This window comes from Zophobas morio, unplaced genomic scaffold (genome assembly GCF_036711695.1).
Source record: "Zophobas morio isolate AGI-343-1 ecotype UQ-CSIRO unplaced genomic scaffold, CSIRO_AGI_Zmor_V1 ptg000017l, whole genome shotgun sequence".
Lineage (NCBI taxonomy): Eukaryota > Metazoa > Arthropoda > Insecta > Coleoptera > Tenebrionidae > Zophobas > Zophobas morio.
In genome coordinates this window covers 14,580,580-14,606,268 of record NW_026972122.1, presented here as the reverse complement: position 1 = coordinate 14,606,268, position 25,689 = coordinate 14,580,580, and the positions used below count along the sequence as shown (strand labels likewise).

General features: G+C 32.5%; 1 protein-coding gene and 1 long non-coding RNA gene across 3 annotated transcripts in view; both read right to left on the bottom strand.

The window, feature by feature from the left end:
* LOC135130698 (LIM domain transcription factor LMO4.1) overlaps positions 1-21,634 on the bottom strand; it is a 330,823-nt gene extending 309,189 nt beyond the window's left edge. The window contains exon 1 of one of the 2 annotated variants that reach the window (XR_010280834.1): positions 21,194-21,634. The gene's annotated coding sequence lies outside the window, so the exon portion shown is untranslated. The remainder of the gene's footprint in view (positions 1-21,193) is intronic. The other variant, XM_064058137.1, reaches the window with a different exon arrangement.
* A 1,552-nt stretch (positions 21,635-23,186) lies between these two features.
* LOC135130611 (uncharacterized) lies at positions 23,187-24,302 on the bottom strand. Its single transcript, XR_010280818.1, has 3 exons — positions 24,074-24,302; positions 23,462-24,024; positions 23,187-23,368 (listed from the first exon to the last, which is right to left on the bottom strand). It is a non-coding gene; the product is annotated as an uncharacterized LOC135130611 (long non-coding RNA).
* Positions 24,303-25,689: the final 1,387 nt, after the last annotated feature.

The following is a 25,689-nucleotide window of genomic DNA, read 5'->3' as shown; positions in this document are numbered from 1 at the left end:
CAGAAAAACTGGTAGTAGTAACGAATAACGTTATGAACTAATTGTTTTATTTAATAAAAATTATAATAACAAATTTTAAATTAAATACTTTGTAATTACCTGAAAATAATACACGTCATGAATTTATAATTAAAAATTTATTTCGACGGAACTTCCCTCGCAGCTGAATATAATAAAATATAATATATAATAAAAAAAATTCAAAAAAATGTAAAATGTGATTTTACGAATTTTTTTTATGAGAAAGTCTTCAAGTTAAAATAAAGATATGTATGTAACGTTAAAGTCAATGTAAAGAAGGGTGTCATGCGTATGTTTCAATTGAGTTTTTCCCTTCAAGTCATCAAATTTTAATAAGGACACGTACATCAATTTGGATAGGTGCAGTGTCATATTGATAAGACCAGTATTGTATTATAAAATTTTCGGGAACATGAAGTGAACCGTCCCTGATTTAATCAATAAAATAAGTTGACTCGTTCGTACTTTTTTTGAGTCGGTCTGTATAAGCAATTCTAAAAATCACGCCCGGGAAGTAAAAATTACTGAACAAAACCTATTTGTTTGTTAGTTATTTGTTGCTTACTTGTTACGAGAAATAAAATTATTAATTTTTATTTGAAATAAACGGTATAGAAATTTAAAATTACAATGTTTGTATCGGAAAAATTTTGTTACATATTGAATTTCATGTTTTGAACTATTATATTATTGGTGTTAAATTGAGTTAAATAAATATGGAATGTATATATGTAATTTACATTATCCATAACATTAAACACTACATTTTAAATGTTTAACTTTGTCAGAAATCGTAAATTATACGTATATGTTTGTGGTTGATTCGAATTTTAGGATTTTTGTTGGAACGCCCACACTATTATGGCTTTGCTGAACTCCTTCGATAAACATTAAGTAAAAAGCTGGCAAAGAAAAATCTTTTATTTATTTGCTTTGTGGATATAGAATAAATACATGTACAATGTGAAATCTACCTTATAGAATAAATCCAATAAATTAAAAACACTAATAAAATTGCACAAAAATAGTCGAACGTGTAAATTACTTTTTTATTTGCTTTTTTTGATGACGTTTTTTGGTTGCAACATATATTGTGCTTTGTGTTGAAATAATAAAAAATGTGTGTTTAAATGAACAAAAAACAATATATTCTCACGGGCACACTAACATTTTTTGTAAATTTTAATTCAACATTGAATTTTACTGTGATCAAATTATTTAAATTAAAACCCAACATTTGCTATCCTCGGAATTTGTTTTGTATATTTTAAACTTTTATAATATTAATCTTATACAATAATGTTTGGGCATGGTTTAGTCAATATCGAAGGGAGGCAGTTTATTTACCAATACTCACGCAATTTCCAAATTTAAAATCTCTGATTTTTTAATAAAAGCACCATGTAAATGAAGGTGTAAATCCTATTAAACGGTCTCCAATTTTGAGATACCGTCATCAATTTTTTGGAAGAGGATAAACGAATAAATTTTGATTAACGATTTACCATGATTAGGATAACTAAAACGTTTGTATGATTTCAAAGCGTTCGGTTTTACAGTTTTATAGTTAAATTGCAAAATGTTACACAATTTTGTTTTTTTTTCCCAAAACTCTAGATGGCTAGGGTGAAATCTCAATACGAATTCATACAAAGTTCAGGAGATGACGTCATCGTCATGATGGTGAGGATGTTTAACTAACCTTTAGTTGGTGTGTTACCATCTACATGATATATCTCATATGCACACAAAATTTGACAACAATCGGTCCCGTAGTTTCGGAGATTATCTGTTTGATAAAAATCGACACAGACGACAGGTCATGAAATATCTAAAAAACATAAAAGTGGCCATTTCTATGACCCTATTACAATACTTCTTGGTTTACGCTCGGGAAATACAAACAGAACAGAAAAAAATTGTTGTACATTTAACAATCTAAACATTTCAACAAAAAGGAATTTACCAAGAGCTAAAAATTCCACTTTTTGAAATATAGCTCGAATAATATGTTATAGGGAACCATATGTAGCAATTCTGTTAAATTTTGTTTAATAGGGAAAATAGTAGAGGCCGATTTGTAATTTTTTTAACAGCATGTCCGTTTTGGTTTTAATTATTATCAAATGTATACCTTAAATCAAACTTCTAGGTTATGTAAAAATTATAATAGTGAGTGAAACTTTTAAAACAATGGATACTAAAACTTATTTCAGATCACCATACTCGGATAGCTTGGTTGTTCAGTGTCTTAAAATTTTAAATTTATTTAAAATTTTTGTCAATATTCTGAACACGAATGCAATTTTAAGTGAGTACAACCGAAAGGCAGAAAACAGTCAAAATAATGAATTCATGGTTAAATACTTAAGTAGTGAAAACTAAGAAATAATACCGTGAAAATCACATTCAGTTTGAAGAGTTAAAGAATATTTTTAAAAAAGTTCATACGATGTGATAATTTACAAGGTAAAAACATCCCGAATAGTACTGTTAATGTCAAGACAACCCACAGTTAAAAAAAAGCAACCGATCAAACAATTCTGTAAGCTGTGATCAGTTATTTAAATTATTTAATTTATTCCAGGAATGATGCATATTTTATTTTTGGAACAAGCTGCACTGGACTTGTCAGCTCAAAATGAAAATTTATTTCTTTCGTTGGACGGCGTTAATTAATCTCTAATTAAAAAGATCTATCTATAATATATTGCTGCTGCTGTGGTGCTCCAATATTCATTTTTACATCATTATCTAAAATTAACCACACCTTTATTTCACATTTGTTATTGCTACCTACTTCCAGTCAACAAGCTGATGGCATTAATTAAACAAATATGCGTCACTTCCTTAAAATGAATTATTTTTAGTACGAAAGCCCGTGGTTCACATCTGAGAAGTGTGGATATTTACCTGATCACGTTTTAAAGGAATGCGATCTCTCTCACTCAATTAGTTCCATAATGAAAATGCCGTCCAGTTTTAATGTCTAATTTATGTTTTCCTACTAATTTTTCATAAGAAATTCATTGATAAATCTCGAAAAAACAGCCATGCTGTATTTCGGTGTACGTTTTATTTGCATCGTTTAAACATAAATACTAACGCGTAATTATTTATTTTAAAACATTTGCAAGTTGTTATCTTAATGTGAAGAACAGCAGTCATTCCTTCTGCACCAGTAATTGAAGAGATTATTTGCTTTCCATGTTCCTGGCGATTTTAAACACACTTAGCGTCAACTGAGTAATTCAATTATTGAAAAGCACCATTTTCAATTTTATTTTCTGAAATAAATACTTGTGCTAGATAGTGGAGAGTTAAGTACCATCTAAAATTTTCTAATAGCTTCACACAATTACACAACGAGACTACAATCAAATATTTCGAAAAGTATCTCGAGTGTTTATCTTTGTGTAAGTCAGTGCCAATGAATGTCTCGAACCCAGGTGATTCGAAAACAGGTTTGGAACCACCTCAGTGGTACCCGCGTTGAACTCTGCTCGAAAGGCCGCAAGACAATGGTACCATAATAAAATCCCCACCAGCCTTTAGTAACAATTAAGCATACGTTGCGTGTCTGTTTACTTCTATGCCATTATGCCTCTTTGGAGCTACTGTCATCCACAATAGACCATGTTCTGGACTGAATGAACCGACGTCAACTTAATTCAATTGATTGATACTGAAATGAACGGCGTGCGCATTCTCGTGCCTATTCTATTTATTATTCAAATCGAGTCTGAGCTAAAGCGCGACGAATAATGATAAACTGGTTTGTTATTCCTGAGCAACGAGTGTTTTAGATATATTAAATTTAATGATACCTAGGTTTGTTTTTTATTACAGCATTAATAAACTTTCAGGGGTTTCCACATGATGACAAGAATAACCACTCGAAATTTCTTGAAAGTTAAAACTGCAAACACTTATAACTTATAATTACACAATCAGATACTTCTCATTAACAAGGTGTAAACTAGTTTTAAGAAAAACGCAATCGTACGTATAATATTTTGTTCTGAACGATGTACTCTCACTGCTCGCGGTATTCTAGTTCGCTTTATTTGAAAATTTATGGAAAACATTGATTCTGTCCTGTAGCTGCTACGTTTTTTGAATTTATACATACGTACCCGATAATGATAAAAACATTCAGTATTAAAATTTTCTTTTTATATTTTTACGTATATTTGATACAAATAATCACAACTATAATCCAAGGCAAACTGCTCAAAGTTTAGACGTCTTGAAGTAATACACAAGAAGGTCACTGAAGAGAAAAACAAAATCATAAAATGAATTTCGTATGTTCCACGAAACTTTTAATTTGATACGGTAATAATAACAGGTATCAAAGCAGTAATAAAACGTGCAAATAAGCATAAACACTACGTAAATACTAGTACTAGCAACATACAAATCTAGAAATAGAATTAATATAAGACGGTGTTTTAGTTGCCTTAACCAAAAGTAACATGCAATTGACGTAATGAGTGAAAAAAGTTGGAACCGCAGAACAGTCGATTTCCCGTGTCCCATTTTAATAAATTCAGTTAAAATTGAAAAATATGTCTTCTAGTCTATCGATCTTGCTCTAGCAGAAAAATTTTTAACACTAAGCAATAAATCTAGAACAAATGCAATATTTGTTGCATTTGTTGTTTATTTTTCTCCGATAAAGGTATAGTTTTATAAAATATCTTAAAAGAACTTTGGTAGAGACTGGCATAGGTTGACTCTCTTGCATTCATCGATCGACTTTCGGTTTTTTGCTGCATTCACGTCATTATGCTATCAATTACACCACTTGTAACATAAATAACTATAATAATATCTGCATCATGACAGTGAATGCATAATTAAACATTTATTTTTGTGGGAAGCATGAAATTTTGGTCTATTAAAATTTTAATAAAAAATAGATAAAGCATTAGAGTTGTTTTTTGAAGATACATGATAAACGAAAGTCAGAATTTATAACAAACATATACATATATACAAAAATATTAAAACTGAAAATAAGACATTAAAAATGAAAAAAATTGAAAGAATATTTCTAAATCGTAGAACATCAAAACCAACTACAAATGACAGAAGCAGACGAAGATGACGAAGAAACACAGAATTAGAATTAAATATGGAACTAACTATGAGAGGAAGTTAAAAAAGGGAGTCAACAACTAAAAAATGAGCAGGCTGCAGCTACTACAAGGAAGAATTATTACAGCATCAAAAAATTAGTCGAAGTTTATTTCTACAAAACTTCCTTCGCTCCAGTCCAACAAATTCCGCATCTTTGAAAAATTATAAAATTGGATTTTGCGATTTTTGTTTTGTGATAACCTCATAATGTAAAAACTAGCGGCATAAATAACACCCCCGCAGCCTCTGCGCCGTGGGAGCGCAAACTGCAAGGGATTCAGCAAATACAGACAACGTAAAATATATTTAAAGCAGATAACCAACGGGAAAAATGGCCTCTCAGCAATAAAAACAAGCCTTAATCAATTTCAAGCGTGAATGTCGCATTGAAATTTGTTCGATTTAAATGAATTTGTCGCCTCAAAACAAAGGACTAAAATTATTAATTAAGCCACAGTAGAACAGAATGTTATACATAATTGATTCTTACTAAACAAAGGCGTGCGTATTCTCACACCTAACACCTTGCCAAAATTCTACTATATAGGTACCAGATGATAAAAAAAAACGTCGTCTGTTAGACCGTGCAATTTATTATAAAATAATGATGTTTGCATTGCCGCTATTTGACCTTTTATTTGACAGTTGTTTGAGCGTAACTGTCAACCTAAAAACGAACACGTTGATGTTGCCAACATCATTGCCTATTTTAAAAATAAATTGCATGGCCTACTAGGTGAGTTGTGCTTTCGGTATATTACTGAATTTGCTGTTACTCATATTACTTTTAACCGTAGTAGTCCAGCAATGTCGAAAATGCTTTTTTGTTGTGACAAGAAACAACTTTTCTACTAAATCAGAACAACTGCAAACATTCTATTCATTGGTTATTATTCGATTTAGATCATATCCATTCTCTCAGATTTTCACTCTACTCAGCATACAGAAATTGTAAATATTTTTTATGCTATCACTTTTACCATACGAATAACCCAATTTGTAATCGAGTCATCCCTGGAATAGAATCCGTAGCTATGTGTTTTCTGAAATGATATCTTTAACGTTGCGTCTAAAGCTACGTCATGAAAAAGATTTTACCACAATTAATTTTAATTGGTGATAATTTTGTAAACTTAATATTTGAAAAAGACACCGAAGGAGGAAAAAAATAAAATCCTTATAACTTCATTTTTAACTTTGTTTTAAAATTAACGTTAATTTATTAATCAATCATAAAACGTCCCCTCTAACGTTACTTTTCCGGGAGAGATAATCTTTACAATATTACTTGTTCGTTTCCGAACTTTATTTGCGTATTCACTCAAAAATGGCATTTCCATTGCAGCAGAAAGCATTTATGATTAAATCGTATTTTCGTAATAGGAAGAAGGTAAACGGCGTGTAAGAGTGCTCGATTCAAGCGGCTTGGGATGAATTCCGGCAAGAATTTCCCACAACATCGTCGAACATGCCTATTTTTGCAACTCGTTATAACGATGTGTAACAATGTTCCGACAAATCTCATCTATACAAACAAAGGAAAGAAGTGGCAGGACGAAAAATAAGAGAACAAAAAATATTGGAAATGTTAGACAGGTGATGAAGCAGGCCCGTACAACATCCATACGACTAGCACTGTTTCCTTATCGAGTAACATGTGTGGAAGAATTATATGAAATCCATTTTCAGTTAGAGTAGACTACTGTCAGTAGTTCTTGGACACATGTTGGAGAAAACCTTTCTTACAAACGAAATCTGGCATGAGAACATAGAGCACCAAAATGTTGAGACTCAAAAAAACTGGTGTTTAGGACGCAGTTAGTAATCATGGCTTATTCAATGTAATCCTCTTCCAGGTAACTTAAAAATGTTGGCAGATTTTATACCACAACTTAACAACGATAAAATGGATAGGTTAATTTCAACAAGACTAGGCTACAGCGCATTCGGCTAAAACCACATATGACTTGCATTTTTTGACAACGGGATCATTAGTCAAAATACAGGGCATAATTCTGGTCCCCGAGACCTTGTTTGTGATCTTTCTCCTGCAGACTACTGTTTAATGAACACTACTACGACATAAACAATAATGCAGAGATCTTGAGGCATGTAGTCGATGGAGTTAAATGAAGCGCTCATTTTTGGTTAGAACAGACTGGGTAACATTTTAAGCATTTAAATCTAATTACAGTTAATTTATTAAAAATGTTATAAAGAAGGGTCCACCATTTTTGCTTTTACATTTGTCATTTTTTGAAATTCATCAGTGCCATTTAATCACCAACGTGTTGAATCATTTCCGCGGATGGCTGGATTACAAAATATGTTGCAGCCCGCTACAATAAACTAGGATATTAAAGTAGCACGTGATCGACTCTCCGCCAATCAGACGTCGCTAAACGCTTCATCAACGCCGTGATTAAATTAATCTCAATTAAAATATACTATAAACTGGTGTTAAGACGCAAAAAAACACCATTTTTCGCATAATAATAATAAAGAATCAGAGTTTACAAATCTGAATATTCAAACATGGAACGAGTTTCATGCTGTTTTCTTTAGAAATAAGTTAAATTAATTATCTGTCTTTTTTAAAGTCAATGGCGTTACTTAATTACGAGGAAAAAACAATAACAAAGTAGGTGTAATGCACTTAAAAACATTAAGTTAAAGCTACTTGAAAATAAACGAAAATAATATTGCCTACTGGTCGTATTGCATAAACAGTTTAAAATTTAAAACAAACAAACATACTTTGAAGTTGTGATCGAAATTTACTCACTTTCAAAGATTTTTTTCCAGTAAACACCTATAGAAACATTTTAATGAAAAAATATCTAATAATATGGTAACAAAACGTTCCAAGTTCAAAATGTAAATATTATTGTGTTACTATCTAAAAATAAATGCTTAGAAAACGCATATTGATAATAATTGAAGTACCTACTGTAGTTATACATTTTTAAAACTTCTTTTCCTCTTTTAAATTTTGCAATAAAGTATAAGTTTAACAAGTATAACGGGTTTAAGGTAATTTCGACAAAATTTGTCTTACCCTTGAAATACGATCTTAGATAAATCATAAAATTTGATTATGCGAATTTTAGTGTTTTCTATAATCCTTGCTAGTGAAAATAAAAAATAGGTGTGAAACTACAGGTAAAGAACCATGTTATGCGTACGTTTCAAGGGAATTTTTCTTAACAAAAATTACGTGAAGACGTCATTAAGTTTTTAATAGACACAAATATATAAATTTAGATAGGTTTTTGATAAATTCTATCAAACAAAATTTCGAAATGACGTCAGCAGTTTTTGGAGGGGATAAATGGATAAATTTTGATTAGCGATTAGCTTACGCTCGTTAAACAAAAAATACATTCTGAAGTTTTATTACCGGTTTTTCCACTTTCTTTTTAACATATTAATAATGATCCATATTGTCACAGCTTGAACCACATTTTTACAAATATAATTTTAATAAGCAGCCTTGAACTAAACATAAATACTTGGTAAAGCTAGTTAAAATATGCATTGTCAAAGCACTTTTCAATGTTCTTCAGTAACGTTTTTGGCTACGATGGCAACCAGTTCGATAAATATTTTAAGACATGGATACACAACCCACAATCTCAAAAATGTTATTAATAAGGAGTACAAAAAGCTGCTTAAAATTGGACAACAGTACTTGTATATCAACTGAATACTTAGTATATTTTTTCTACGGTTAGTTGCATAGTATTCATTTTTTTTTTTTTATTAAACTAAATTTGTTGTGTCTTAGCAGTGCCGCATTCCAGACACATCTCGGAACTCATTATCCAATACGAAACTTGCTTATTCTTATTACTTGGTGTCTCAGAGATGCCCCCGCGTTCCAGTTTAAAATCTTGAGACCGATTATTCAATTGGAGTGGAAAATGTCCATTTACATATGACACAAGTGAGTACAGGTGGTTTTATCAACAAGTGAATAAGCTGTTTGACCGAGTGATAAATTTCCACGAGTAGGTAAAAAAGTTTTTCAATAACTAGTTTTAAGCTTCTTTTAGAACTAAGATTATTAAAAAGGTTTACTTATAGCACCAGAAAATTCAACAACACCATAAGAGACTCCAAAAAGACGATGTTCTTCAGGATGCAAATACCCGAATCCAGCCCAGCGTTATAACGTGACGTCACTGAGTAGTCGTCTAGCGACTGTGGCCACCAAGTCGACCGAAGTCGTCTAAGACAAGATTATAAATAACCCCGGTGTAGAAAAAGCGTGGTCGAAGCGAGGAGACAGCCGTTCAGCGTTATCCGCAGACGGCCGCATCCTCCAGCGAGGTGTAACTCGTATCATGCGCCACAGGTTGGAAGATCCTCTCGGAATAGATACACACATTTACAAACAGAGCGGAGTCCGACTCTAAATGCATATAGTCTCTTTGGGAAAAACTCCTCAACTAGGAAGAGGTTTAACAATTTACGACAAATACCGTGACGCAGAATTTAATGGAACCGAATCGCATCCGACTTTATGTCGACGTGCTACCCGGATTGGATAGGCCCGAATCGAAACGGCTGATTTGCATTCCAGTTTATAGGGGCTTTCCACATAAAAATATGATGAAATAAGTGAATTTTTAAATTGGACTCGCCTTCTACTTGGGATACTCATCATGCACGTAAGGTGAAATGGGAGAATAAACAGCAAAGGATTGTATATGCGACTCTGACATGACTGCAGTACATCTTATTAGGGTTATTACTCTATACTTATGCATACTTACACTGCCGGCAGTTATTTGAAGTGAATATATTATGAAAATCGACCCGGGTTATCGTGGTATAGTAGCAGTAAATTAGACATGTTAGAATGCATAGACGATTATTAGTTTCCTACTTAAACAAATCAATTTTCTGATGTCAAGTTGTGTGGAATATGTATAAAAAATTCCAAACAGAAATAAATAATTCGTCTTACTTATAACTTGTTTTTTCAGTGTGTCGTTGCATCGCATATGAGATTACATGGTTAATGAAGCAAAGTATTTTTTTTATTTTACAGAGATGTATGTACATTAGCGACAGTCCTTAATGAAAGAGCAATAGCGCTTTTGTGTTTGATAATGATCTGGTTCGCTACAGACTTCTTTAGACTAACCGCAATTTTCTTAACTTACCTTTCAAAAATACGTAACTTAAAAACCCTAGGGTCCTTAAAGCTTTATTAAGAAAAACAAAAATGATTGTAGATTTACTTGGAAATTATTTTAGAAATTGAATTTTAGTTGTGAATTTGAAAAATATACGTCACCTTCTATTAAATGTTTTTTTACAGTCGTGAAATTAGATAACAAAGCCCATAAGTTGTTTTTAATTCAGTAACGATTGTACAGGTATTAAAGTCAAGAGGCGCGGATCGGGGGGGGGGGGGGGCAATGGGTGCAATTCCCCCCCCCCTCCCCTGACACACGACCGAGGTACTTTATTTTGACCAATTTCAAAATTTTGAAATCGCATTTCATTTTGTAATTACAGTACAATCTCTATAATCCGAACTACGATTATCTGAACATCCAGTAATCCGAACAGAGGCTATTTGAAGTCGATGCCTCTTTAATCCGAACAAAAACTCTGTAATCCGAACTGAACTTGAAAACATCCACCTACTTGCAAAAATGACGCAAGATCTTTCTGCACATGTTGTATGGAATGTTTTGAAATTTTTTAAAATTACGATATTTCAATGCACGGAATTAATTAACTAATTCTGGAAAAAAAAGTTGAAGTTATCGAAGAAATGAGACCCGAAATCTATAAGAGAAAATATTTAGTTAAGTTTCGAAAATCGTCGAAAATGGGTCGAAATTTGTATGAGGAAAATTGCATTTTTGATAAGGTTTCCTAAAAATTCTGAAAAAATTCAGGGATATATATCCCGACGTGCTGATTCCAAAAATATAGCATATTTATGGTAACGGAGCAATATTTTCGGAAAATTCGCTTTAAAATTCGAATTTTTCGAAATTTTTAAAAATTGCGATATTTCAACTGGACGATTCTGGAAAAATGGTTTAAGTTATTGAAGAAATGAAGCCAAAAGTGACTTCTGAGGCCCAAAATCTACAAGAAAACGTATTTAGTTAAATTTCCAAAATCGTCGAGAATGGGTCGAAATTTGCATCATGGAGGTAATACGAATACATAATGGAAAATGTCAACACACACTTTAGATTATCTGCCTATAAGATTATTTACCTATCATCAATAAACTCGTACTTCTACGAAAACATTCAACATTTAAGATTTAAGCGTTTAACTAATTCCACTGTAAACTAGACAATCCCATTTACCGTTTCAAATTCTGAATCAGAACTCAAAAACTTTTTAAAAATTTTTCTATTTCATTTTTCTTTGTCGTTGATTTGCCCTTGCCTTTTCTGTCGCCCTTTCTTTTCATTTTTCTTTTAGTTTTCATTCATCTGAAAATATTCCCAAACTGCCTAGGGGTTTGATAAAAAATAAATTCAACTCATTTTTGGCACCACATGTATATCTATATAGCAAAATCACTTGTTGAAGATACGCTGTCTTTAAAAATTAAAATTGTTGTTGCCTCCCTATATTGAGCATAAAACAAACAAACTTTTGTGTTGAAAGCGCAATGGCTTTAACGCACACGTCTTTAGCAATTAAAATTTTTGTTACCTGCCCCCATCAACAGAAATGTTGTCACTCAAAACATGACATCCTGAAAATCGGGATGTTAAAAAACCTCAACATAATTATAATAACTGACACTCTTCTTTATTTAACAAAACTTCGAAACTATAATAAGGAAGAGTGGCCTGAAACTTGCAACTCCACTTTGTCTAAATGTGATTTTCCTCGGCAAATATAAAAACTTTGTGTTTGATGCAACAAGCACATTAGGAAAAAATCCCGGAATTTAGAAACACAATAACAGAGGAGGAATTGTATCCTACTAATGACTTTTGTGATAAGAAAGTCCGTGGAGAAAAGTATTCGCATTTTAATTCCAATCTTAACGTAACCGTAACGATTTGTGTATGGCCCAGTTCTATCAGTACTTTTCATTTAAAAATTTTAAATTGATGATACATCACCAGTTTAAATTACAGTGGTAACGTAACTCTTGAAGCTGCTTGTAAATTTTGTCAAAGACGAGATTTTTTTCTAGTTTAATTTCAATATTCTTAATGAGCTAATCATGAGCTATCGTATAGCTAAAGCAACCCTATCTGTGTAAAAATTTGTTTCAAAAGTAGGAAACTCGTTTGTCTAAATAATAAAAAGGGAAGACCCTAGGATAGATCCCAGAAGAATTCTGTCGATTTATTGACAGAAAGTATACAAGGACTTAATTGTGTTACGCAAGCTATTTCCGGTTTTAAAAGTGGGTTTCAAGTTAGATATGACTGTTTAGGGGAATTATAACGACTTAACTGATTTAGTTTCACTGAAAGATTACAGCGACAAATGCATTTGCGAAATCTAGATCTACAGAAATTTTGAAAGTGTCAAGCATATTAGACCTTTGGAAAAAATGAAAAATTACCTGTTCAGCATTTACTCCCCACACTTTTTTTTTCATTGTGCTGTAATTAACACCTTGAGAATCTTATTACCCCGTTGGTTACAGAGCGCTTTGCATTGAAGTTCTAACTTACCTCCTAAGTGAAGACGTGTTGGTTATTTAATCTAATGTCACAAATGTACCCGAATTTTGCTAAAATACATGTCAGTTTTATTATTTTTAGTGAAATTTGACAAGCGCATACCGATATAAAGCAACGTATTATGAACGTTTCTTCTAGTTTCTAGAAAAGTACAGTATAAATGGGACTTTCCTAGTATCTTCGCGGCGGAATATCAAAGTTTTTGATAAGTAGTGTAGATAGATTTAATTGGGACAGCTTTATTTGCCGCCGCTCCCGTGATCTAAGCAGAGACATGCTGGCTGGATTCCCATAAAAGAGCGTCCTTATCAATGTTTTGGTGCGACCCTGAGTGATAAGCGAGGAAAATCGCGGTAACTGGCAAATGTAAACAAACCAACGTGCAATCAGCAATGTCAGTCGGTGCGATAACGCGCGGGTCCCATGTGGCCCGAGTCCCATTCAATCAGGGACGATATCGATCCGAACTCACTCAATGAAACGGACACTCGACAAATAAATATACCACCGAGAAAACCCAGAATTAGAAAGAGTAAGAGTTTTTCAATGGCAAAGTAATGAACGTAAGAGGCAATCAGACAAAGTACGAGTGGCGAAATAGTTGTTTGTGCAATAAGTGAAAAAATTGAGATACGACAGTTTTTAAATAGACACTGTTAGCTTTTGTAAAACGAATCATGATTAATTTTTCTTTATTCGAATCAATTTTGTTACGTACTGAATGAATGTAGTATGTAGTATGCGCCTCTTAGAAAACTCATTCTGTCGGCGTCGTGCTCAAACTCTGCTAATACGTTCCAGCGTCATAATACTCATAATCATAATACAATAGATAGTATGCACTACACGAATAGTAAGCTTGGTAGACTACTGTGTCGTTAAATCGGATTCTTTAATCATACACAACATAATCCAACAGTAAATAATTTATATAATAAGAATCCTCCTATGCAACCCCATAACTTGAAGAAAAAACTACTAAAATATTAACATATAATATTTAAGTACACAGTAGTTTGAGTATGAATTCACATTTTCATATTTTATAAGATATTACTATCGATTTATCCTTGGTAAACTACCGTGGCTTGTTAATAACATTATTTGAACCCTGTGCGCTGGTGAGCTTACTTTCCATAAGAATATTACTTATTTCTATAAAATTTGATTAAAAATAAACAACATATTATCGTAACCATTGTAACCACCATAATTATTGCATAAACTTCTTTGAATTAAAAGCTTAGGTATAAACCAATGCGTGCACAGATTTCAACATACCACATCCAAAATTCACGTTTTCATCTCAGTCTAGAATCAAATTCAATCGGAGCGTACGTAGACCTCGTTCATTTTCACCAGGTGACATGCGGAGCGATAATCCAGCGATTACATAATAAGCGACTTTAGTTTAATCAAAATAAATGGTTCGTTCAAGCGTGAGGTTAAGGCAAAAAAATGAACAAACCACAAATATAGAAGGGTCTTATTTATCACATTTTAAATAAGACTTTACTCTGTCGATACAATAATGCAAAAGGATACACTAATTTGTTTAGTAGTTTTTAGAGATTATATCTTTAACAATATCGCCAACAGACGGACACGGGGAAACCTACGATATATATTCTAGAAACTACGAAATGTGGAGAAAACATGAAATTAGCAACTCATCAAGTGGACTCGGTTACACTCAGGAAATAATAAACTAGATACAACATCCTGGAGAATAAATTGTTTATGTAACAAACAGTGATGTTGGCGAAGACATCATGTTATTTTCATTTATGTGTTAAATCAGCTAGGTATTAATCCACTATACATCTAACTATTAAAACAATGATGACATCATAGTAAGAATATTATTATCATGCAGTTTGAAAATTCATTGTAGACTGAGTTTTTTTTAGTATAATATGTAATACATTTAAATCTATTAATAAAATACATATTTCTCCTTTTTTCCGACTTTGCAAGGTTCTGCAATTTTTTTAAATATCACGTTAATTATAAGCATGCTATAAAAAGTATTTACTGAAAATCTCTGCTCTTGTTAAACGCGTAAAACATACTGGTGCTTTATTTAGGATGCTTGCACAAGATAATTTTATAGCAACGAGAAAGTCTGCTTTTTGTTATCACAGCCAACATCATCTTCGTATTTTTTTTTCTAGCAGCTGTGAAGCGGTTTCGACAAATTTGGGTACTTAAGTCCCTTCAAAGTACCGAATGACACAATATAAATAAAATAAACTTTTTATTAATTACATAAAAACTATATATGTATAAAGATTAGAACAGAAACATTTTTGGTGAAAGATTTTTACTTCCCGAGCGTAAGCTAAGGAAGTGTTAATCCAGTCGACTCCCTACTTTTATATTTTCTCGACTTTTCATCACCCCCAGAGTACGAAGAAATTGGTCTCCTCTTTCCGTCTATCTGTCAGATAATTTAGGTCGATGTTGTGTACCTTGATAATCTTGATCTTGATAACACTAAGGCTTTTGATACAGTGGAACATTCTGTTCAATTGTTACAATCTTACGGTACGGACAGGAAGCTGTCTGTAATTAGGAGTTTTAAGTCTACCGAATATATTCAATATTTGGGTATCCCACAAGGATCGAACTTAGGACCTCTATTGTTTCTCCTTTTTATCAACGACTTACCAGTGTTTTTAGAGATGTCAACACCCTTCTATTTGCAGGTGACATTAAACTTTTTAAAAGAATCGAATCATTTGAAGACTGTAAGGCGCTACAGAAAAATATTGTTTTGGCATATAATTGGTGCACATTGAACAGATTGAAAATTAATAAAAAAAAGTGTAATACAGTATCCTTTACAAGGTCTGAAGTAAAACTTTATTTTGACTATAGTATTGAAGGTTACAAAATAATAAGGACAACAGAAATTTCTAATCTCGGGGTTGTATTTGATAGTGAAATGACATTTAATGATCATATTCAACATGTATTATCATCCTGTCTTAAAGTAATGGGATTCATTATCAGAAGCACCAAGGACTTTGATAATATCACTGCGCTAGAAAAGGTTCAGAGAAGGTTCTTAAAGTATATGCATTTCCTAAAAGAAAAAATGTATCCTCCTCAAGGTGTACTGAACAACGGCGAATCTTAGAAAAATTCGAATTGGAATCTTTGAAATTTAGAAGAACATGACATTCTGCAGCATTCGTTTTTAATCTTCTTAGAGAAAAAATAGATAATACAGATCTATTTATGTACATAAGTTTTGTTATACCTAGAATTGGTGCTAGACACTATATCACATTCAAAGAGACAGTTTGCAGAACAAATGCGGGTTTGGAATCACCTTTTTGCCAAATGTGTAAATAGTTCGACCAAATAGGGAATGAGATAGATATATTTTTTGACAGTTGGAAAAGGGTATTCAAATGTATAAATGAAACATATTATAATATTATTTAATAATTTAAAAAAAAAAGTGTAAATGTTGAAATTAATAATAATAATAATGATAATAATAATAATTTCCGAAACTAATGGACCGATTATTGTCAAATTTTGTATGTCTATTATTAATATCATGTAGATGATAAAACGACCAAAATTTGCCCACCGTCAATGGGATGACATAATGGCCAAAATGTATAATAGTATTTTTTAATTTTACACAATAAGGTGCTTCTGCACATCCAGATTTTTGGGAAAAAAATTCAAAAATGCATCACAATATTTTGCAATTTATCTTAGAAAATGCAAAACCGAATGCTTTGCAATCTTGCAAACGCTTTAAGGTTATTCTAATCATCGTTAATTAAAATGTATTCGTTTATCCCTCCCCGCAAAATTAATGACGTCATCTCAAAGTTTAACTGAATATATGCAAAATATTATGGCTCTGTACTTATGGTTTATCAGCGCACTGATAGTTTTTAGAATTACTTATACAGGCTGACTCAAAAAAATTAATGAATGAGTCAATTTATTAAATCAAGAACTACAGAACTAAATGCGTTGAAATTTTGCAGAAGTTTTAAAGTTATTGTAAGAATAGTAAATTTTTAATCAGAATGTACCTATCTGTTTATCCTCGCCAAAAATTGACGACATCATCTCAAAATTTTGCCAAATAAATCCCATGCAAAATGTGCAAAATATGATGTGTCTATACTTGTGATTTATCACTGCATTAAAGTTTTTGAATTGCTCATATAGGGTGACTCATCAAAATTAATGAATGAGTCAATTGATTGTATTGATTAAATCAAGAACTGCTCACTCCATTTTCACGAAAATTTGGAAATACAACACTATTATCATTATTATTATTACATTGTGCGTATGCAAAATGATAGATAAACGTATCCTTACAGAAACGTACATCATAAAATTTTGTAAAGGGAAAACTCATTTTAAACATAACGCAACACGCTTCTTTACATTTGGTATAACATTACAGACGTATCTTTCGTTTACCTTATAAAAATAAAATAAAATTCGCATAATCATAAGGGAAGTTCTGTCCAAATAAGGAGGAAAGTATCAGAGTGCTAGAAGAGCCTAGGCATAGGCCTTTGTAGTTCTCTACCACAAAACCTATTTAAAAAAATATGTTGCTAACACTGAAATCCTCTCATCTCAGAGGTAGTGATTCGAAGCGTTCGAAAAAATACAATTCTTGAAGAAGCCAGTATGGATATTTTTGTTAATCGAAATGTTAATTTTTTTCATCAAGACACAAAAGAACATTAAAAAATTAGTAGAATTAGAATCGTACTCAAAAAGTGTAGGTACATGTAAAAAGGTTTACAATGCAAATACTTCGTCAAAATTTTAGATAACACATTAATTTTGCAATGGGCAGTATAAACATAATTATAATATTAAACAATTGTAAAGCAAATCGGTAAAATAAATCATTCCAAACATTCAGGTAACTTCAAAATAATGAAAAATTACTGAATTTCAATTAATATAGTGTTTAGAGATGTATTCTGGTGCAAAACAAAATAAATAAATTATGTAGTATGTAATTTTAAACTATAGTCACTACAGTCGCTCTTTTCTCAGATTTTTACTAAAACCGCATAAACCACTCTTGAAACAATTGATAAAATAATTCGGTCCATACATATATTTTTCGAAACTTCCTATGTGACCAATCGTAAAAGTTAAAATCATATTACTGTACCTAATGAAGTATGACAATTTAGTGAAAACATCTAAATATACTACCACCTTCTTTCGTTACTGAAAATGAAGATACATATATGTATATATAAATCAACTATTGTTATTACTACTACTTTCGCAATATTTCAACCCCTGGAGTGATGATTAATAAAGGTAATTACAAACAAAATGCAAACACAGATCACAGTTAACACACACGCACGTCTGACGGCTCGTGGTGTGATTACTGACTCATGAAACGCCGAAAACACGTGAAATCAGACATTTGTCAAATGTGCTTTCGGGTACTACCCTCAAATAGTCACCTATGACTCGGCCAAAAAAAATCGATGCATCATGTAAATAAAATGCATTAAAAATCCATTGCTATAAATACTATTGGTGCTCATTTCAAACCTACCTATAAGAAGCACCGACTTCAAAAATTTTAGATTTACCCGACGATTAGTCATGCAGTAATCATATCACTGCACTGGTCAGATTTTCGAAGAAATTTTGATTTAGTATGCACAATATACGCACATTTTTTTGAACTGGGAAAAGGAAACAACAAAACTGAGTATTGTTAAAACACAACTCAGCAAAAAAAAAGAAAACAAAAATTGACAAATTCAATGAATCCAAAATTATGAAGACCATTACAGATTTGCACGGAGTCTGATTACATTTTTTTATCCATGACAAACCGAAGTATAATTTTATAGTTATACTGGTTGGCGGCGTTTCTGATGCCAGAAAGTTTTTTCGTCTTTTCTGAAAATTATTTGTCGCTATCAACTCAATATTTTTTGTAATTCCGTCGTAAATGGAGAAAACCAACGGAAACCAGTCACAATATTGGTGATAAAGCAAAATGTACATGTCTGAACAATAAAATATACCTATACATAGTTATATATCTAGAGTTCAACTTAAAAAAAATATTACCTATATAAGAAATACATACAAATCAGTAGCGCTTCCTATTTCCAAAGCGTTACTTGCCAAAAAAAATTCTCATGTTCAGCACAGAAAATTTTAAAAAATATGTAAGTACTCCTACCTGATTTGAGCACAGTAGGTACTAAAAAAATCACAATTATGAAGTTATTATTAAAATGATTCATTTCTCTGCAAATATGTATAACAATTATTTGAAGAACTAATATACTGAATACACTAGGACCTTATTTAAACATGGATGTATTTCTTGCTAAAAATTGCGTTTTGAAAATAAAATTCTTACCTTGGTTTTAATAATTTATTGTTTTTATTTGCTAGTTTTGGGAAAAAATGTACACCTCTTGTCTTTGTGGAACACATTGTGAATCTTGTCATTAAAATTTTATCTGCACGCAATATACCTACAGAAATGTTGTCAAAGTTTTGGTTTATTATTTTAAATACATGGCACGTAATGAATGTTTGCTTCTCGAATGAGTAAAAATTACATTATCTACTGGTTTCAATTGCTTATACACTTCATCTACGGTTTGATTCCAGTGCATGTTGCTAAAATTCAGACAGTTTTAAGGCTAGCAGATGGTTGGTCTGAAACCTCCTGTTACAATTAAAATTTGGTTTTTAGATCTGTTACATTAAATTGTATTTAAAAATCGCACCAGCTGGTGAACAAATTTGGATAGCTTTCAAACGTAAATTGGAATAATTTGAATACGGATTCTTCTCCTAATTGTTCTACAACAAAATCTGTTGCTGTCGAGATTTAAAAAATTCTTTAATGCTCATTCTCAATTTTTCTTTATCTTCATTATGTTCTTAAATCTGAAGAAGAAATTACAGGGTTACCTTAATTTTACGAAATTTATTTCATCTTAGTTTTGGAAAAAATTGTGTATGTATTTATGAAAGAGAAGAGGGAAGTGTAGATACTATAGGTGGACTTTTCCACTAGCAAGATCATGCAATATTTTTGGCTTTCTATACCGAGAAGAAGTGCCTAACTCAAGAACAATTTAATGAATTATTAAAACAATTTCATAGCAACATTAAAAACATATTTTGGTAGACAGCATGTCTCTGTAATTAATATCGTCTTTTTTCGCACTGTATCTCAAAGTAAGTCAAAATTACAAAATGATGCAATTTGTTAATAAAGAAGGCTTATAGATATTACTACAAGAAAAGTACAGCCGTATAAAACACTGTATGTGTAATTTACTTACGAGGCGCCTTTGAGGCGCTCGCACGATTTTTTAACTCGGCTACGTCTCGTCAAAATAACTTCATTTTCCTGCCCCAATGTGATTTCACGCACTAGTCGCCTAATGATCCTGCCAGTTCTGTGAACCTGTTTCTTACTATAGTAATTCCATATTATATTGAATACAAAAATTAATCAACGCAAGTGGCTGATAATAAAACACATATTTCCACTGAATATGTTCTGTCTATCATTAATTTTTAACATATAATTCAGAAATGTATTACTTCAGAAATAAAATTTCTATTAGGAAAATAAAACTAAAAATGCAAAATATATTACACATTCATTAGCATCTACCGCACTACCATTTGATTGAATGTATATACTGCTGATTCTAAATAAGCTGTCGGGGCATTAATCGGGAAAACATCGCTCTGACTCTGGTAAGTGCCATTTATCAGCTAAATAAGATTCAAACTAGTATAATTTAAACGTAAACGTGGAATAATTATTTTTTCAATTTTCAAGCACTAGGCATATACATTAATATTTATTTACATTTGTGAATAGTTTAAGGCAGAACTGTTAATTTTGTAAACTCGCGAAAAGGATATTGAACAGAAAGATCGGTACAAAAAATGTATATCTGATCTACTGCTTCTCACACTTTTATTGATTATAAATTGTAAAATTTTAAATTGTCAGCAATAAAACATGAAAGTTTCATTGAAAAACATGAGGTGAAAAACTTTCAAATGATCGCCTTTTTCCATCCGCATGGATGTCAACACGTGACGTGAACGATGAAATTTCATTGGTCGGCAAGCAAGATAATTCGCAAAACAAACACGCCACTGACTGCAACCGGTGTTCACGTTTTAAGAAACCAGTGAAAAATCTTGTTGAATAAAGGTAAACTCTGTTAAAATTACAACGACTTTTCGGCCAACCACCCCAAATAAAAAATCTGCCAAAAATCAAACATCATGCGACTAATAAAAAAACTTACATGAATCAGTGGCGGCGTGACAGAAAGTCGCTCTAAAATATCCCCCACAACAATTCTAGCAATGGTTCAAATCGTTTTGTCCTGCGAGCATTTCACTCCAGTCTAGTTCGCCTTGGTGGCGGCTACGAATTTCTGAAGTTGCAGCAAACACAGAACAGTTATGCACGGATATACTACGTCAGAGTCGGCACAAACAGACACAGTCACACTCGAAATTCGCAGTCAAATTTCCCAGTGGCAAGAAACACGCGGTCGATATAGAGCCAGAGCGCCTGCGAGTATCACTACCCTTCACAGGCCTGGAAGCAACTGAGCGGCCTTTCGTCGCGGCAGGCCATGAACGGCGTTCGTGCGGGGTCGGGTCGAATCGGTCCCGAGCGCTCACCTGGTGCGAAGCGCGTCCGTGTGGCGTCCACGGTGGAAGCGTCAAGAAGCACTCTTCGAGCGCCGAGGAATTTATCGGGTCAGCGAGAGGCGGTGCGCCGATTCGCGATTGCGCGCACACATTACCAGTAGAATTCCAATTCCAAGTAGAGTATGTGGGTAGGTTGGGCCCGATGAAGACAGGTGACAAATCAGTGGGGTTTGATTGGCCCCCGGCGGAGGTATCGGTGCGGCCTTCTTCGTGGTCACCTGCAGGATCTGGCCGGCATCAATACGTAATCGGCTGCCAGTCTGACAGAGGCGCATAAATGATGGATTCGTCCAACTGAGACGCATTCATCACTTATGGATCGGATGTTATCCATTATTACGCTAAAACTTCTCCAACACACTAACTAATGCCATAAATTTTAGATAAAACACACATATATCTCCGGAATATCCCGCCGACGACTAATACATAGCGCTGCAGAACTAATTTCGGAACGAATCCTGTCGCCCTGGTCGTGGCTCCATCCGACACTTATTTGCTGCCACTGTCGACGAAGGTTTCTCCAGTGCTCCACGCAACCGATTGTACAAAATTTATAAATATGGAGAAAATGGATCGTAAAATATTTTTATTATTATTACTTATGAAAAATAAAGGAGATATTACTGAAACAGAATTATCACTTCACAAGGACTATTTTTAAACAGAGAGTCAGCATCCTGCTAAAAAAATACAAGCAGAATTATACTTAATTATTATTGCCAATCAATTGCAATCGTGAGGCAGTGCAAGACAAAATGTTTGGAGCTTCAATACCAAACACAATATTTTTTAAATAAAAAAATCTACCAATCGAAGTTTCACAATTTTCCATTTACTTATGTGTAAAGAAGTTGCAAATTAAATCTATAATAACTTAAAAGGGTAAACTTTCATTTACTTCAGTTACGGTTAGACAGTATGCATTACAAAACTTCATTAAAAATCTGCACTGTAAACAAATTAATTTCACCGTACGTAAATGTAATAGTTACATGGAGAAGTGATTTTCCCCTAATTTTGAAGTAAAATAAATTTCACTCCTTTATTGTGGGTATACAATTACTTTTTGTTGAGGTATTTTTTAACTTCTGTGTATCTATACGCTATTTTTAGAGGTAAAGTCTTGGAAATCTTCCTGTTCCAGACACTTTAGACTGTGACGTTTTTTTAGTGACCAAAAGTATGTGCTTTCTTCTATGTGACTGATAACTTGCAGTAAAATATATCAATGCAAATTGCAAAAATTCAAAATTAATTGAATAATTAATATTTTATTCTTTAATTTAGAATTTAATTTTTAACACTACTCTAAATCATCAATGGAAACGGAATTAACATTGATAATGGCTTGATCTGTTTCACAATTGCCCAGAATCTTTTCCGTTTGCCATGCCGAATCTATGATTTAATATAATTTTCCCAGTATATTTGGGAACTTGGTTTATTATATTTTCCCAAGCTTTCAGTACATCAACAGGAGAAGCCTTAGTTTTTGGAATACTTTTATCGTACTTTCTTTTACATTCTGACCGTACCATTTCAACTGCATTAAAATGACAATGGTATAAAGGAAGTCTTAGAACATAATATCGCTATTCTAGAGTTTACTGATCTAAATGATACAATTTTTTGGTAGTCTATTGCTCACAATATTCCAAATCTTATCATTTATCGGTTTTTCAGGACAACCTATCTTTTTTTGTGTTTAACCATGACACCATTTTTTTCTTTGACCCACTCTTTCGAGGAATTTCTTTCTACAAATAAAAGAGAAACATAAGTATAAGGTACTTATCAAAACTAAAAAAAAACACTATAATTCTACTGTGGTAAGTTTCATTATGCATTACCTATAATAAAAGACGGTTCTAGAAAATTGGATATTAATTGCTCTTTAAACCAGTTTTCAAAATTTTCCTGGTTCATGTCATCATGATAATCGCCAGATTTTGTTTTTGCCTTAAAATTATAGACGCTCCTTCAGTAAATCGTATAATTGCCAGCGTGAACTATATGTATACAACATATCTACATCCTTCTCCCATTTTTTTAATTGCACTTTGTGTTGAACCGTCTTGCCATGTTTTTTATATAAACTACCTTTACTAAATATCCATGTTTCATCCAGAAAAATGGGTCTTCATAATTTTGTGTTTTTTGTGGTGCTTGATATTCACGCAAAAATTTTGGTCTTCTTGGCTTAATGGATGGTCTCTCCATTAGAAACAATCGATTATTATTATATTAATTTTATAAGATTTAAAACCAATTTTTCTAACCCATGTGTTTAGTATCCTGGGTCCAAATTTAAAGTCCGGTATCTCTTCCACAACTCTAGCATGAAGTGACTTAATAGTTACGTGTTCGTTAGAATCAATCGTTTTACACGTAATTTCCCTAACTAACATTAAATCTACAGTATTTACTTGAGTTTTTATATTTCTAATAAGTAGTGGACATACCTATTCTCTTTGTACTCCGTATCACTTAAACTGTTCTTTTTTGCAAATTATATTAAGATTTTTCAGAAATTTTTAACATTTCGGCCCCAGTTCTGTTTTTTTCCTTAAATCGCACATCATAGTTTCTTTCTGATAATCCAACACGTTTAATATAACTTGTTTTGTTTGATCGCTAAAACCGTTTCATTTTAATTAAGTCGAGTAGTAAATAAACCAAAGATTCCCTTTGACAAATAATTCTGACAACAAATTTTAAAATTTGACATAAAATTTCTACGACATACTCAAAATTTGTTGATTTTTCGTCTCACACAAAGTACATAAGATAGAAAAAGAAAAAACTTTACCAGGAGTCTTTCCATCACTCTTAATTTGTTATTATAATTATACACTTTATCGTCATTATGCACCTGTGTAAATTTACTGTGATGAGTTCAAAATTGCTCGATTCTGGGTAAATATCAGGGGCGGCTGGTGCCGGGGGGCACAAGGGCACGTGTTCCCATGTTAAAATAATAATTTTCAATATTTAAAAAATTATCAGGAAATTTGTGTCATACTTAATTATCAAAACTATTTTTTTTATCTCGCTACATTTGATGTTTTGTTTACACCGTTGCCATGGAAGCCACACGTCCTAGCCGTCTGATAGAACTGGACAGGGGTACCGTTTCGACCGTGCTCGGCAGGACTGAGTTACTGTCGCGGGTTTTAATTTTCATTCTGCGCGAACACGTATGATAAATATTCTTGGATAATCTTCTCGGTAATACAGACATTCGGAAACAACTACACACCGCCTATATTACTGATATTCGGGCACATACCTAACGCAAGGGTCGACAAAAATCGCCATATATTACGCCGATTGATAATAATGTGCATAAAACTTTGCGGAGTGTTTGAACTTGTTTTACGTAGCTATGACGAAAGTAGAGAATCACAAAATCCAGGTATATTTCGAGGTCTGATTGATTTTACGGCTGAATAGAACTCTGCTTTATCAAATCATTTGAAAGAAGCAACGATTTTTAAAGGAACGCCTAAAACTGTTCAAAATGAACTTTTAGATGCTATGAATGTAAAATTTTAACCGCAGGCTAAAAGGTATGTGAAGAAATCCTTTTTTAGTTTTATTGGGTGTATCTTTGTATTTATTTTCATCACACAATTTCGTCTATTAATTGATAATAATTAATATCAACTTCTTCTATATCTTCATATTTTACTCATCAATCAAATTGTGTCTACCCATTTCAAGGGGTCACAAGCCGCCACTGGTAAATATACCATATATTTTGGTATTATTGCATGTATACGTGATCAAGAGTAGGTACTAAGACTACAGTCCGTCTGTTTTAAGAATTCCATAGTCTTGTAAAACCGTAACAAATAATATTTCTCAAACGTTAATGTTTTTGTCTCACTTTCTTTCATTGCGGTTGAGATGGTACTTAGGTATTGCCTAGCATTTACGGTCCTAAAGATCTACCCTACCGGAACGTTCGTATAAAGCAGAAGTTTTAAAACAAAAAACTGTTGAACTTGAAAAAGAGATGTTTAATGAAACAGCTGAAATATAAATTTTAAGTTAGTGTTATGTTTAGCTTTCAGAA